This window comes from Ornithorhynchus anatinus, chromosome 10 (genome assembly GCF_004115215.2).
Source record: "Ornithorhynchus anatinus isolate Pmale09 chromosome 10, mOrnAna1.pri.v4, whole genome shotgun sequence".
Lineage (NCBI taxonomy): Eukaryota > Metazoa > Chordata > Mammalia > Monotremata > Ornithorhynchidae > Ornithorhynchus > Ornithorhynchus anatinus.
The window spans coordinates 27,733,679-27,751,091 of NC_041737.1; positions in this window are offsets into that span (position 1 = coordinate 27,733,679).

The following is a 17,413-nucleotide window of genomic DNA, read 5'->3' on the forward strand; positions in this document are numbered from 1 at the left end:
TTTGAGATAATGGAGGAAGTAAAAACAACATTTGTTTCCCAGTTAACCCATTATATTTTAAAGATATCAATGTAACCCTATTTATATTCAGAAAGCTCATTGTCGCTGCTCTTGGCATAATGTATCAATAGGAGTGTTTCTAGCTATCAGCAATATTTTAAATACAGTTAACTTCAGTTGAATTGAGACTGACTGATGGAAGTAATTGAAAAGCACCCAAGGCAACAAACAATGCATGAAGGAATTCAGCTAAAGTGGTTTCCTTTCTCAAGTTTACTTCTGCAAATTGAATTCCATTTTGTAAAACTGACAATTATAACATTCTCAAGACTTAACAAATGATCCCTCATCCTAGCAATACTGGTATGAAATATACTGAAATTGTGACTGCCCAGGTCTATCTACTATTTTATATGAAACATTCTGAGATGTAGGGACTGAATTATTTCTCATAGAGGCTCATTTAGAGAAACACAACTGTTGTCTCTAACATCCTTAAAAAACACAGTAGAGTGGTTGGACAAAGCCAAACATGATTTTTAAAAGTTTTTGGGGTTTTTTAGTTGAATATTGATGTTTAAATCTAAAATTTTACAGGGAAAATGTAAGTCTATACACCACCTAGTAGTAGCAAAATTTGCCTCATGCAGAACTAATATTTTTCCTGCCTCCACAACTGTTCCAAGAATTTTCTCAGTGCATCTACCACCTACTTGATACCCTAGCCTGAACATAAGGTGAAGAGTAGTGGGTACAGAAGCAGACAATGGACAGAGTTCATGGACAGCTGATAAGAGCTTTTGCTTGATGTAAAGAGAAATGGATAGGCACTGGAAGTTTTGAGAAGGAAATCAATGAAATAGTAATTGTGTGATTTTAGGTGCTATGCTAAGTGCTAGGGTTGATATAAGATAGTAAGGTCAGATACAGGCCCTGCCCCACATGTAAGCACAGCAAAGTTTTTAAAAAAAATGATCTGGGCAATAGAGTACACTAGGGACTGAAAAAGGGAGACTGACGGAGCGATCTTTTTGTGAGAAAGAGTCTGAAAAAAGAATTGGCCTTTGTAGGCAGGGAATGTGTCCATTTGTTATTTTATATTTTCCCAAGAGCTTAGTACAGTGCTTTGCTCAAGTGCTCAATAAATACAACTGAATGAATGAATTCATGAAAGGAATGGTGGATCCAAGAAAAATCATGGAGAAGGAACTGGCAGGATTTTAGTAGTAGAAAATCTGAGGGTAAAGAGATAGTGAGGAGCCTCAAATAACCCTTGGGATACTGGAACAGGAAGGAAAATGGTGGTGAGAAATTAGGATAAAGCAGGGAAAGTTTTAGATACGCTCAGTTCAAGATGCCAGTAGAACGACCATATGGTAAGAAGAAAGGAGAAAGTTTCCAGGGGAAAAAGAAATCAACCAACTTCCTTCATAATTATCCTTGTTAAAGTTTGACCAAAAACTTCTAATAGCAAATCCTCGCTTTGCCAGATTGGCTAATGAGATCTATTTCTTTAGGCTCATACAAAAAGAATAGATTACAAAAGTCAGAAATAAATTTTCCCAGATCAAATTCAGCCAATGGCTGCTTAACAGGAATATAACCAGAAGTGAAGGTTGTTTTTTTTTTAAAATGATGTGTATGAAGTGATGAAAACTTACATCTGCAATCCATTATTTAAAATGGATCCTTTCAACTATTTAATGCTACTAAAGTTGTAGCGTGAATAAGAGCTTATTGTATTTTAAATAATTTTTTGAATAACAGAAATTCTAAGTATCAACACCTAATCTCAATGATCACAAACATTATACTCCAAGGACTCCTTTGGTACAACTTGTATCTATCCCAGTACTTGACACAGAGCTTGATGCATAGTAAACAGTGCTTGACACATAGTAAACACTTAAATACCATTAAAAAAAAATCCAGGCTCAACCCATACTGTCGAAGACATTTTCCTATGCCCAATCCCTCCTACTCCTTACTTCATTTTACCTTGGGTAGGGACTCACCTTGACTTGACTATTACAGAAGTTTGAACCTTAAATATGGTAACAAAGTCTACCTTGGCAATAAACAGTCACTGTATTTTATTTTATCTTTTCCTTTCTGCCACATTGGAATTTAGTAAAGAACCCTCAACTACCTAAAAGCAAAACCCAATAAGATCCTTAAAGAAGATGGAAAATCATGTACTCTTTTCAGTGAATAATATAAGTAACTCAAAGAAACCAAAAACAGGTTAGAGAGACAATTCCAAAGGGCCTAGGATTACTACAATAGAGTTTAGAAAACAAAGACTCCATGGATAGTAAAAAACAATAGTGAAAGGGTACACAGGAAGAACAGAAGGAATACAACAGAGGATTTCTGAAGTCATATATATAGCCTAGAACACTGTGAGGTTGAAGCCAAAGGCATCAGAAGTCTTGTTGTGAATAAGTATAACTATAAAAGTAAGTTCTGAATTTAGCATCTGAGGATAATGGAGTCTTAGAGGAAATCAAATAGAAATATTGTCTCTTTTATAATACTTAAATTTGAATTTGTGTTGTGGCCTGTCTACTTGTTTTGTTTTGCTGTCTGTCTCCCCCTTTTAGACTGTGAACCTGTTGTTAGGCAAGGTTTGTCTCTATCTGTTGCTGAATTGTACATTCCAAGCGCTTAGCACAGTGCTCTGCACACAATAAGCACTCAATAAAAACAATTGAACGAATGAACGAACATCAGAGAAATCATTTCCCTAAAGCTTTCCAAAAGAGATGATCTGTTCTTTGTAAAGCATTCATATGTTTGCTCCTTGAGTTAAATTAAATAAAATTTGAAGGTAAAGGGGGAAATTGACATTCAACATGTACTCTAAGAAGTCAACAGATTGAAGTTTCTGCAGATGTTAGAGAAAGGAGAACACCGCTTTAATTTGTTCCAGTGCTAAGAAAATGTCTGAAAAAGTTTTTAAAAAGTACAAGCAAAAAAAGACAATTTTTGAGGCTTCTTCTGATTATCAGAAAGGGCATACTTATAAAAACCTATAAAGGGACATGCAACTCAAGCTAAGACTGTGCTATCAGTGGTGGAATGCTTATCTGAAGACATTTATGGAAATATGGAACACCTTCAAAAGCATGGACATGATTTAGTCAAGAGAAGCAGAGTGCCCTTTTGGATAGAAGATGGGCCTGGGAGTCAGAAGGATGTGAGTTCTAGTTTGGGCTCTGCCACTTGTCTGCTGTGTGAATTTGGGCAAGTCCCTTCACTTCTCTGTGCCTCAGTTCCCTTATCCGTAAGACAGAGGTTAAGACTGTAAGCTCCATATGGGACAGGGACTATGTCCAACCTCATTTGCTTTTACCTACTCCAATGCTTGTAACACAGCAGTGCCTGGCACATAGTAAGCACTTAATACCATAAAAAACACAACAATTACTTATTATTTCTATTAATGACTTCCTTCTTGCCAAATTATAAATATATACAGGAATTTTGTAGGGCTAAGGATGGAGTAAACAGAGCTTAAAGTGAACAGATCCAAGTTAATAAGAAATGCAGAAGGAAGAAGGAGTTGGGGAAATGAGGGATCAGTCAGAGAAGGCCTCTTAGAGATGTGATTTTAATAAGGCTTTGAAGAGGGAAGAGTAGTCATCAATGGGAGTTCTAGGCCAGAGAGAGGAGGTGGTCAAGGGGTTGACAGCAAGATAGATGAGTTCTAGGTACAATGACTAGATTGGTGCTTTAAGGGTGAACTATGTGGGCTGGGTAGTAGTAGTAGATCAGTAACATAATGAAGGAGTGGGAAGAGATTTAAAGTTTGTGGTAAGCAGTTTCTGTGTGATGCAGTAGTGGATAGGCAGCCATTAGAGGTTTTTAGAAGTGGGAAGATGTAAACGGATTTTTATTTAGAAAAACTATTTGGGCAGCAGAGTGAAGTAAGGATTGGGGTGAGGAGAGACAGGAGGCAGGAAGATCATCAAGGAGACCAATGCAGTAGTCATAGCAGGATATGATAAGTGTTTGGATTAATGTGGCAGCGGTTTGAATGAAGAGTAAAGGAAGGATTTTAGTGACACTGTGAAGATGGAACAGACAGGATTTAGTGACATACTGATTAAACGGGTGGAATGAGAAAGATGAGTTGAGGAATGCACCAAAGTTAGAGTTGTGAACTTAGAGGTTGGTGGATTCTGAGCTAGTGTGACTTGGCTCAGACAAAACACATCCAAATTGGTTTCCTATGCCCTTTCACAGTGCATGCTGCTGGCCACTGGGACACATCAGGTGAGCTAGTATGGATGATTTAATACAAAAAACTATAATTACTGCAAAAACAATTCAAGCTACTGCTAGGCAGTCAAAAATACCTTTCTCCTCTTAAGAAGCAATGTGGTCTAGTAGAAATACAATGGGCCCGGGAGTCAGAGGAGTTGGATTCTAGAGAAGCAACATGGTGTAGTGGATAGAGCATGGGCTTGGGAGTCAGAAGGTCATTGGTTCTAATCCCAGATCTGCCACTTATCTGCTGTGTGACCTTGGGAAAGTCACTTCACTTCTCTGTGCCTCAGTTACCTCACCTGTAAAATGGAGATTGAGAATCCCGCATGGGACAGGGACTGGGGTCAGCCCAATTTGCTTGTATCTACCCAGGACTTAGTACAGTGACTAGCACATAGTAAGCACTTAACAAATGCCACAATCATTCATTCTGGCTCCACTACTTCCCTGCTTTGGGATCTTAGAGAAGTCACTTAATTTCTCTATGCCTCAGTTACTACACCCGTGAAATGGGAATTAAGACTGTAAATCCTATGTGGGACAAAGACTGTGTCCAACCTAATTATTTTGTAACTACCCTAGTACTTTGTACAGTGCCTTGCACATAGTAAGCACATGAATATCTTAAAAAAATGCACTATGATCTGAAGACTGCTAATCCCAATTAATCCATGATATTTTATGTTTTTTTTTAATGATATAACCTAAGTGCTTACTATATGCCAGGCACTGTATTAAGTGCTGTAGTAGATACAACCTAATCATGGATAGAATCTGTGTGGGACTCATGATATTAATCTCCATTTTACAGATGAGGTTATCAGAGAACAGAGAAGTTAGGTGAGTTGCCCCAGGTCATATAGAAGACAAGTGGCAGAGTCAGGATTAGAACTCAGGTCCTCTGATTTCGAGATCTATGTTCTTTCTGCTAGACCATGATGCTCCTCTGAGTGCTTGCTTTGTGCTTATTGAGTACTTACTCTGTAAAGATCACTGTAGTAAGCAGTTGGGTGAGTACAAAACATGATTCCTCAAGAATCTTACAGTTAAGAAGCTTTGGAAAGTGCACTGCTGAAATCCTTATGGATATCCAGTGACAATGTACGATCATTTATCAAGGTTAAACTCACCCAGAGGTGTGAACTCATTATCAGGAAAACTCTAGAAAAAAGTCCTTCTCTTTTTCCCCATTATCAATGGAGTAAAGCAATATTACATTTAAGGTTTCATCTGACTTCTAGACCACCACCTATACTAACTTTAGTTAATACCATATTAACAGTAAACAGCAAGTCACAAACAATGAGTATGTAGAAAACAGCCTGCAATCATCAAAATAATCATATTCACACAACTTCTTTGACTGGCACATATGAGCACAATAATCACCAGCTGGAAAGTCAAATAGTTGTTATATAATGAGCAAATTTAAGGGACCATAAACAAGGAAGAGAGAAGAAACATTTTAAATACACAATGAAGCAAACCCTTAGATTATAGCTGTAGACTGAGGAGTGGCAGCTGCAGGCAGCTGCAGAAGACAGAACAGTCTGGTGGTAATGATCAAAGGAATGACTAATTTACAGCAGAGACACTGACAAGGCTGTAATCCCAGGATCTGGGTAGAACTTTCCTCCAGGCTAATATTAAGTAGGCAAGTAGGAAGGTAGAAAGGACATGACTAGGTTTGTCAACCAAAATCCACAGTTCTGAAGGCAAACTGGGACACCACATCTTCATTTTCCTCATTTACAGAATAACTCAACAAATAATTAACCTGGCTCCCTCTCCCAAGCTAACATTTCACCCTGTGTTTTTAAAAATTAATTCCCCTATTGTTTTTTAATATCATTTTCCTGTTTCCCTGTGACTCACATTTCCCCTGCTTTACTGCCTCCTTCCCTCTCCCACTGAAAGCCAACATAGAAGTTGGGCCTGAGTGGGATGATTGCATAGAGGAGGGCAGCAGCAGTGTCCTCTAAGATCTTCTACCACATCCCATTTGTTAGAGCCAGGCCCAACTCCCAGAGCTTTGGTGATCCTAGTCAGTCAATCATATTTACTGAGCACTTACTGTGTGCAGAGTACTGTTATAAGCGCTTGAGAGAGTATAATATAATAAAACTGACACATTCCCTGCCCATGATGAGTTTACAGTCTAGGAGGAGGACTGCAACTGAGAAAGAGATCACTCAGGCCATGAAAGTAAGAAAAACAACAAAAAAAGGCAAAATGGAACTTGGAGGGGGTTGAGGAGAGGAATATTTAATCAATCAATGGTTTTTAGTGAGCATTTATTTTGTGCAAAGCATCATTCACTTGGGACAGTATATTTAAATGGACACAATCCTATCCTCAAAGAGATTACATTCTCATTTATCATCCCTATGAGAAAATTCCTAGTTAACATTCAACTTATGACAGTTACCTAGAAAGTAATTTTGTCACACAAATCTGGGAACACACTATCAATAAACCGTGTCTACCATATGCATATTGACTGGTAGACCCTGTATTAACTGCTCTGGAGAGTGCAATTGCAGCAAGACAAACATTGACTGCACTCAAGGAGTTTACAATTTTATGGAGAAACAGACAAAAATGATTTACAGCTAGTGGAACTCTAAACACTTGCTGCCATATGTTAGGATAGGCGCTAAATACTCAGTGACAAAGAGAAGCAGGAAAACTGATTTGGGTAACAGACCCTGTAGCTTTTACAACTAGCACAGAAAGGTGATGTTAGTAGGAACAGAGGAGATAAAAGACACAGTGACATCTAAGATTGCTGTCCTGCAAGAGGGATTTCCAAAAAAGGGGTAGAATTCATTTACTCATTCATAAGAACTTAGAAAAGTTCCATTGCCCCCAAATAAGTATTAATGCCTTCGAGATAAGCTACAAATCATTGCACAGGATAACACAAATCTTCAAAGCATGAAAAGAAATCAACATGAACAAGCAATAGCAAAAGATGACAGATGGTAAATCACAAAGTATAAAGATTCAATAGCAGTGAAATCCTCTCCTTCACTCAAACTTAAAGCATAACATAATATTTTGCATTTAAATGATTCTAAAGGGATAAGAATTAAAAACTTAAATATAAATATAAAAATATGCCTTCACATTATAATACACATGCCAGCTATTCTGACAAGAGCTAAATTAAATATGAAGTACTGATTTAGCCACTACAAATTCATTTTGATAAACTACCTTATACAGACTTTTTCAAAGATTATATAACTTAAGACCTATTACCTTAATTCGTCAAAGGATCATTAAGCTATAATGAAACTCAAAATTTTTCAAGAGACTAGGTATAACAAGAGATACAGCATGGCTTAGTGGAAAAAGCACAGCTTGGGAGTCAGAGGCTGTGGGTTTTAATCCCTGCTCCACCACTTGTCAGCTGTGTGACTTTGGGCAAGTCACTTAACTTATCTGTGCCTCAGTTACCTGTTCTGTAAAATGGGGACTAAGACTGTGAGCCCCACGTGGGACAACCTGATTACCTTGTATCTATCCCAGTGCTTAGAACAGTGCTTGGCACATAGTAAGTGCTTAGCAAATAAATACCATCATTATTATTAACAACACCTTAACAAGGAAATCTTTCCTTGTATGTGTCAATCCACTAATCAACATTATAGAGAGCTTACTGTGTCCAGAGCACTGCACTAAGTTCTTTGGTGTGTACATTATAATAATGGGGAGACATGTTCCCTATCCACAACGAGTTCACTGTCTAGAAGGGCCTGATGGGTGAATAAAGGGCATGAATCCCAGCACAAGGGCAATGCAGAAGGGAGTAAGTGGGGTAATAATAATGTTGGTATTTGTTAAACGCTTACTATGTGCCGAGCACTGTTCTAAGCGCTGGGGTAGACACAGGGGAATCAGGATGTCCCACGTGGGGCTCACAGTCTTAATCCCCATTTTACAGATGAGGTAACTGAGGCACAGAGAAGCTAAGTGACTTGCCCACAGTCACACAGCTGACAAGTGGCAGAGCTGGGATTCGAACTCATGACCTCTGACTCCAAAGCCCGTGCTCTTTCCACTGAGCCACGCTGCTTCTCCGTGGGCAGAAGATGAATAGAAAATAGAAATGCATGAATGAATAATAGAAAATGAGGGATTAATTAAGAAAGGTCTGTTGGAGGAGATGTGCTTTAATTGAGGCTTTAAAGGTAGGGAGAGAGATTGTCTGTCAGTTATGAAGAGTGAGGGCATTCCAAGCCAGAGTCAGGAGTGGGTGAGGGATCAGTGATGAGATAGATAAAATCAAGGTTCAAGGTTGGCATTAGAGGAACAAAGTATGTGGTCTGGGTTGTACCAGGAGAGCAGGGTGATATAATAGGAAAGGGCAAGGTTACTAAGTGCTTTAAAGGAGTTTCTGTTTGATGCAGAGGTGGATGGGGAATCACTGGAGGTTTTGAGGTGGGGAAGATGGACTGAACAGTTCTGGGGAAAAATGATCCAGGTAGGAGAGTGAAATATGGATTGGAATAGGGAGAGAGGATGTAAGGAGGTCAGCAAGGAAGCTACTCTGGAAGCACTCCAACCCTCAAATTATTCATTTTGGCAGGTTCTTCAGCTAATTGTTTAATCCTCCACTTCTGCTTTTCTGTGTAGTTTTATCCAAGAGTGTGATCATTTTAGTCATTATTATAATGTCAGTAATAAGGATACTTATGACTTCAGGGCATTTCAAGACATCCATGAAGGAATCCTTCACATTGAGATACACTCTGGCAGCATTCGATAATTCATGAAGTAAAGATTTCAAAAAGGTGACAGTTACATGAGAGTATCATGACTTTGGACATAACTGTCACTGAAGCAAGAAACAATTAGCAGAACTTAGAGGAGAGCTAAGCCAAATAAATATTACCCACTCCTTGACTGTCTCAATCCAGTTAATTGTAAAATGGCACAAGCCATTATTATGCTTAAAGTATGAAACATCCTATGCCCTGAAGATATGAAGGTAGATTAAAACTGTCAGAAGATAGCTAAACCATAAACTCTATTTTAGTAATTTAATTTAGGCAAGAAAGAGATTTAAAAAGTCATTTTTTTTTTCCTTCTTGGGTCACAGGATTTCAAATTAGCACTTTGAAATAAAGATCAAAGCAAACAACGTATATAGACAACATTGCTTCCTTTCATAACATTATTTCAAAGAAGTGTTTTCCGATTCATAAAGAAACAGAATTTGTTCATGGTAGACATCAGGGGGCAGAAATATAATACAGGCTTTTAAGCAGAGCTCTAGAAATAAGTATGGATCGTGGGGTCCTGAAAGAGGAGAAGCAACATGACAGGAAGTCAGGAATTAGAGAGAAGAGATCAAAAGCATGGAGGATGATGGGACTTGGAACTCCAATAAAAAAAGTGCACATAAAGAAGATCAACAAGATAGTGCCTGGAAATAAAGACCATAGGGGGTTGTCCTTTTCTCTCCCCATCAAGCAGAAATTCTTGACTATTGATTTTTAAGCCATTCAATCAACTCACTTCCCCCTATTTGTCTCAGTCTTCTATCCCAACTACCCCTACATGGTATGATGAAGTAATCCAACTTTATGGACAGAGACCTTCATATTATGTTAATTCTCCAAGAGTGATTGTTTTAATAATAATAATAATAATGTTGGTATTTGTTAAGCGCTTACTATGTGCCGAGCACTGTTCTAAGCGCTGGGGTAGACACAGGGGAATCAGGTTGTCCCACGTGGGGCTCACAGTCTTAATCCCCATTTACAGATGAGGGAACTGAGGCACCGAGAAGTTAAGTGACTTGCCCAAAGTCACACAGCCGACAAGTGGCCGAGCCGGGATTCGAACCCATGACCTCTGACTCCAAAGCCCGGGCTCTTTCCACTGAGCCACGCTGCTCCTCTAGAGGCAGCTTTACAAAATTTCTTGAACTTTTCTTCTGGCATTGTTAGTGAAGGGGGAGAGGGATTAGAAACAGGGTGGATCAGAATGCTGCCTGGGTTTTTTCACAGGAAAGTGAGAGAAACACGCTAGAAGAGCTTTCCTAGGTCCCCCAGGTGAGGAGCAACCCCTTCCAACCCCCTAGAGACTACCTATTTATTCCCAATTCTTCTGGAGATGAAAGCCTGTATCCAAACGACTCACCTTGCTTGTGCCCAGAAAGGAAGAAAACCATGGATTTTTCATTAATTCATGACTCAATTTGGACCTACCTTCTGGTCTCCCATGCCTAATAAAGGGCTCCAATCCTTGTGCAGGACCTGGAGAATTCTTTCTGCTTTAATACCCGCATGTTTCCAGTTCACTGTTCCTCTTCATTTACTATTTTATATTCAATATTTTCTTCTCTCCCACTCTATTCTGTGTCACCTTTGTGCTGGGATTTGCATCCTTTATTTACCCCTTCCTTAGCCCTACAGCAATTATGAGCATATCCATAATTTTTATTTATGTGTGTCTCCCCACTCCCCACAATGATTGTAAGCTCATTTTGGGCAGGGAACATGTTTACCAACTCTTATGTTGTACTCTGGCAAGTGCTTAGTACAGTGCTCAATAAATACAATTGAGTGATTGATTATAAAACTTGAAAGAGTTTTGAGAATCCACCAAGCTCTCCCCAACTTCAAACCAAACTCAATTGGATACAAATTCAAGTGCCAGGGTGACAGAGAAAAGAAAAGAAGAGGAACTGAGGACTTAACTGGAGAAAGTGTTTTGAGCCTGGGGCCTAAACATCCTAAGCCCCAACGAAAATCCTGCCTAGCTCACCAAGCAAAGATGTGTTACAGTCAACAATCCTTCATCTTATTATTTTGTAAACTCCTATGTGTATGCACCTCCATTTCCTCATCAATAATAAATAAGGGACTCAGAGACCTTGTTCTAATCCTGGCTCCACCATTAGTTTTCTTTAATGTCTCAGGAAAGCAGTGGCAAGGACTCAAGAATAACAAAGGAGGCCTGATGCCCAGCTGCCAGTTGAAAATTATCAACTATCTCCATCAATAAATCAGATTTATTGAGCACTTACTATGTGCACAGCACTTGGGAGAGTACAGTACAATAGAGTTGGTAGACATTTCCTGCTCACAAGCTCATGATCTAGAGGGGGAGATAAAAGTTAATATAAATTATGGCTATACAGAAGTACTGTGGGGCTGAGGTACGGGTTAAAAAAGGGAGCTAATCTAGGTGACGCAGAAGGGAGGGGAAAAAGAGAAAATGGGGGGGTTAAGTCAGGGAAGACCTTTTGGAGGTGATGTGCCTCCATTAAGGCTTTGAAGGTAGGGAGAATGATTTTCTGTCTCAGATATGAAGAGGATGGGCGTTTCAGGCCAGAAGCAGGACATAGGCGATAGGTCAATGGTGACAAAGATGAGATCGAGGAACAGTGGGTAGGTTGGCATTAGAGAGAAGTGTGAGGGCTGGGCTGTATTAGGAGAGGAGCATGGTTAGATAGCAGGGGGCAAGGTATTTGAGTTCTTTAAGGCTAATGGCAAGGAGTTTCTATTTGATATGGATTAACTCCTTGATCCTGCTAAAGGGGAAAAAAAATGAAAATCAGTCTGGGAAATAAACTGTAGGTGGGGAGGTGAAAGGCAGACAAGGAGCAAGCTGGTTCTTGGAGAAATAATAACAATAATAATGGTATTTGTTAAGCGCTTACTATATGCCAAGCACTAATAGCTACAGTAAGTACAAGGTAATCAGGTTGCTACTCGTGGGGCTCACAGTCTCAATCCCCATTTTACAGATGAGGTAACTGCGGCACAGAGAAGTTAAGTGGCTTGTCCAAGGTCACACAGCAGACAAGTGGTGGATCTGGGATTAGAACCCATGAACTCTGACTTCCAAGTCCATGCTCTTGCCACTAGGTCAAGCTGCTTCTCTAAGAAAGTACAAATGTTTAAGGCTACAGCAGAAACACACGAGCAACGGCTTTTAGTGTGCAGAGCAACATACTAAGCACTTAGGATAATACAACAGAGTCGGTAGACACATTCCCTGCCCACAACAAGCTCACAGTCTAGACCAGAGACACAGACATTAATATAAATCTATTATGGATATATACAAAGTGATGTGTGCAGAGGGAAGAGTGCCCCAGTATTTCCTAATAATAATTAATAATTGTGGTATTAAAGTGCTTTACTGTGTTCCAGGCAGTATTAAGACCTGGAGAGGATACAGGCATATTGGATTGGACACAGTCCCTGTCTCGAGGGGGGCTTAGCAGCTTTCTCCTGCCACCTCTCCTGCCCCACCGCCAAGGTTGCTAGCACTACCACCATTGCCTCCGTAGCCCTCAGCATTTGCTCTGGATTTACTTTATTTCTTATAAAGAAAGGAGAAGCAGCATGGCTTAGTGGCAAGAGCATGGGCTTGGGAGTCAGAGGATGTGGGGTTTAATCCCAGCTCTGCCACTTGTCTGCTGTGTGACCTTGGGCAAATCACTTAACTTCTCTGTGCCTCAGCTCCCTCATCTGTAAAACGGGGATTAAGACTGTGAGTTCCATGTGGGACAACCTGATGACCTTGTATCTACACAGCGCTTGGCACATAGTAAGCGCTTGAATACCAAAATTATTATTATTATTGTTATAAAGAATAAGCTTGCTTATTTTCCACCTCTACCCCTGCTGTAGTATCATGTACAGGGACTGCATCAGATCCAGGGGGCATTCAACTGGCAGATTTTCCCAATCAGAGGGTGGTGACCACTCAATAGGCAGAGTTACCTACCAACCTCATCCTATCTGGGGGAACCCATCAGAGAAGGGTGGCTTGCAAAACAATGTTTACCTGGTGGAATCCAAAGAACAAATCCCAGAGGCTGCTAATCAGTGCTTAGAACAGTGCTTTGCACATAGTAAGCACTTAACAAAAGTCATCCTGATTAATGTAACCATTAAGTCAGCTAGTATTCTCACTAGTCTTTCTGTGATCCATATGAAACTGCTTTGACCAAATACAGGAGGAGTACTAGGATCTGATCATTCTGGTCCTTGAGGATAGTCGGAATTCAAAAATATCTACATCACACCTCTACCCAATATGTAGAACAATGGCATTTCATTATTATATTACCATAATGTATTTGAGTCATTATAACTTTTCAGTGATAGAATATCACTTTAGAATCTTTCCTGTCATCCTATGGGGGATGAAACAATTTAGGCATCTTTTAAGTGCCTATTAATGATGCTCAGGTAAACACAGTCCATTTCATAACTTGCTCTCTCTCTTTTTTTTCCAATCTTATAAACATCTTCTTCCTGCATGCAATCTGCCTGACTGAAAAATATGCTTATTGGTTAGGTGGCTAGTATCTCACTTTAAAATATTTTTATTTTGTTGCAGTGCCAGAATCCCATCTCATTAATATTAATGTATTAGCAGTGAAAGGCTTTCTTTGGCTGCTTATGAATTTCCAAAGAATTTTTTTTATAACTTTCCCCCTAGGTCTTGGGCACCAACGGTAGCAGTTCTGATTTATCAGCAATACAAATTATCTTAGAAATATATTTGTAAAATAAATTACTACCTCATATATCAAGCTTTGAAAATACAACAGAGTGATCAGGTTTCCCAGGCTCCAGCCAAACCTGTAGGAAGAATTAGAAATCATATACACAACATGGGACTGGTAGCAGGCAGCATAAACAGTGAGCCACTATTATAAAAATCCTTTGTTTTAGTGTAGGTATTGGGAATATGTTACATTAAGCCCAGTTTGGGCAGGGATTGTCTCTCTTTACTGCTGAATTGTACTTTCCAACCACTTAGTATAGTGCTCTGCACACAGAAAGTGCTCAATAAATACAACTGAATGAATGAATTTTGGATCATGTGGCATCACTATGGGTCAACTATGGCTATATATCCTTTAAGCACTTTAATAGTCACCCCAGCACCACAATACTTACATAAACATGATTATATTCTATTTCTATCTGTAATTAAATTCAAAACTGTCTCCCCATATGGACTATAAGCTCTTTGTAGACTGGTGTTACATCTACCAACCCTATTCTGTACAGTGCTATGCAGACAGTATGCAGCCAATAAATACCATTTATGTGGGTATGTTTGAAATTCACATTCTACAAGGAATTTCAAATTTCACAAAAATGCCTAAAAGAGAAAAATGGAACTAGCATAGAACATGCCATTACATTAAGAAATTACTGCTATTCATTGCTAATTAACTATTTCTTCATTTGACTATCCTTTCCTAGAGTGGGTGGTGACTAGCAAGTGCAAGACAATCCGCTACAAGTCAAAACTCACCTGTGTTGGGCAGCAGCGGCATGAGAGAGAGTCGAGGGCCAAGACTCAAGTTTACCGCATGGAAGAAGGTAATGGTTAACCACTTTTGAATTTTTATTAAGAAAACTCTAGGGATACACTACCAGAATGACTGCAGGTGGAAACGGGGTGTTCTGGGAGAGATGTGTCCTTGTGTCAGAGACAACTGGACAGCATATGACAATATTCTCTCCAGACTTTAAGCTCTTTGTGAGCAGGGAACTGATCTACCCACTCTTTTGTATTGTACTCTCCCAAGCTCTTCGTTTGGTGATCTGCACACAGTAGGCTTTCAATAAATATGATTAATTATAACTCAGCATATAACCAGCATTACCAAAACACTGGGACAATAGTTCAGGTACTGCTATTTGTAGATAACTGCGCCTTGAGACATATACCCCTTGCTGGCAGGAAACGTGTCTGCTAATTATGTTGTACTGGACTCTCCCAAGTGCTCTGCACAGAGTAAGAACTCAAACTCCACTGATCGATTTACACTACAACCATGTAAATTATCATGGATCACTTTGCATGTGATTATCAATCACTTTGTAAATTATTATGAATCACATTAGTTTTTAAACTTCTTGTGGGCAGTGATCATGTTTATTAACTTTATTATACTGTATTCTTTCAAGCACTTTTTACAATGCCCTACGCACAAAAAATGCTCAATAAAAATCATTGACTGATTGGTTTGGAATGGTGGTAAGTCTGATTAATTCATATTTGTTGGGTGCTTACTGTCTGCAGAGCACTGTACTAAGCACTTGGAAAGTACAATTCGGCAATAGAGACAATCCCTACCCAACAATGGGCTAACAGTTTAGATATGGGGGAGAAAGACAACAAAACAAGTAGACTGGCATAAATAGTATCAATATAAATAGATTAAAATTTGAAATTATGTTCTAGTCTTCACAAAACCACAGATTTTTTTCTCTCAACACAAAACTAAATGGTATTGACTTGTTACACCTGCTTCTTGTACCTTCAACCTGGTAATACACTCTCCTTTTATAACAGGCACATCAGTGTTCTCATAATTTTCAGGCCTTTCTTAAATATCTCTACTTAGAGGTTGCTGAATAATCTCTTATATCCCCACTCTACTTTCTCACTACTACCACTTCAGCATCATCTATGCACTTGGGTAAACATTCCCTCTATTCAAAGCACTTATGCATATACCTTTGTCCTCTGTTCCTTTCTCCTACCCATAATGGCTCCTTCAGGACAAGGATATCTACTACTTTTATTGTATACTCCCAAGAAGTTAGCACAGTTCTCTGCATAGAGTAAGCACTCAATTATTGATACACTGAATGACAAATTGAGCAGTTTCAGGAAGACATCCTAAGAAACCCACTCAAAGTCAATTGTAAGAAAGAAGAAAAGGAAGTCCTGGAACACAATTAGCTCATCAGCTTTGAAGCAGTCCTCATTGCATCACAGCTCCAGTGGACAGGACATGTTCCATTATTAACATCCATAAAAGGAAGTATTTGTCAATTAACCAGTAAAATACACCAAGGTCTAACAGCTTATTTTGGAACTCCAATTTACTTTTCAAAGGGTCAAACAAGGCTAGTTTAGCAACATTTCTCCAAACACACACTATTGCTATGCTATTGCAACAATTTAAAATATTAATGTCAAGGAATGAAGATGAGGTAATGAGACATTAGGTACACTGAGATAACAGGAGGTGTGCCTATACCAATTAGGGAATGGAAACCCAAGGGAAATGAGAGGAAATAATGTATGTAACTAATACGGAAACACTGCTAAGTACTTCATGCTGTGACCTCAAATTTGATATATTAATTGGGTAATTACTGATGAAGTGACTAATTGAGACAAATTAGTTAAACATCACCTCGTCTCCTTCTCCGGATCTTTGAATTTTTGGCATGCTGTTTATTTCATTCCATAAGCTTCCTGCAATCTGCTTTGAGAAGCAAATGATATAAAATAGTACACAATCTGGGTGAATGACCAGGGAAAAGGATTTTATACTAAAAACTCAATAAAGACTAAACACCTGAGTAAGATTCCCAAAACTAATACAGATAGAAGAGTGGGGGTAGGCCACAAATATAGTTGTCTCATGTACTGAAAATAACGCACATGACTCTGAAATGTTTTGCATCAATATCCAGCAATCGTAAAATCAATGTTACTGTTGTAACATCATAAAATAAAAAAATGGGAAATCAGAAATTCCTAAGGGAGAAAAAAAATGGTTTAGGACAGGCTCTTCCCTAAAATGCCTATTTCAGTGTTCCCCAAACTGATAGTCAAAAAGCTGTGTCCAACCCTGTTACCTGCAAGCCTCAGGGGACCAGGAGAAAAAAATTGGTTATCATTCTTCTAGTAATGACACATCATACACTTGAAAATAGGAAATGGCATTCTCCAGCCTTCTCTATTCCAAGATAAACCACCCTGCTTTATTGAAAGCACCTGCGCATCATTTTTATTACTGGAGATCTTTAGAGGGCTCCAGTTTCTACCTTTTTTTTAATGTGATGAAATAAGGGACTGGCAGAGTATAGAGGATGGATTATATCTTGATTCTTGCACAGCATACTCCCTCCTACTGATGAACGTTCAATACAAACATGGCTTTTGGGGTTCATGTACAGAAGCAGTCAGCCAACACCTCCAGGTCTTCTTCTGCTCCCCTTCAACTTAACCATTATTTCTCCAGCCCATCTGTATTTCTGCTTGCCTTTGTCTCTTTATGGACTACCTGACACTTGTTCCATTTAGATTTTTCAAGAGTTAACTCTGGTTCCTTAGATTCTATAATCAA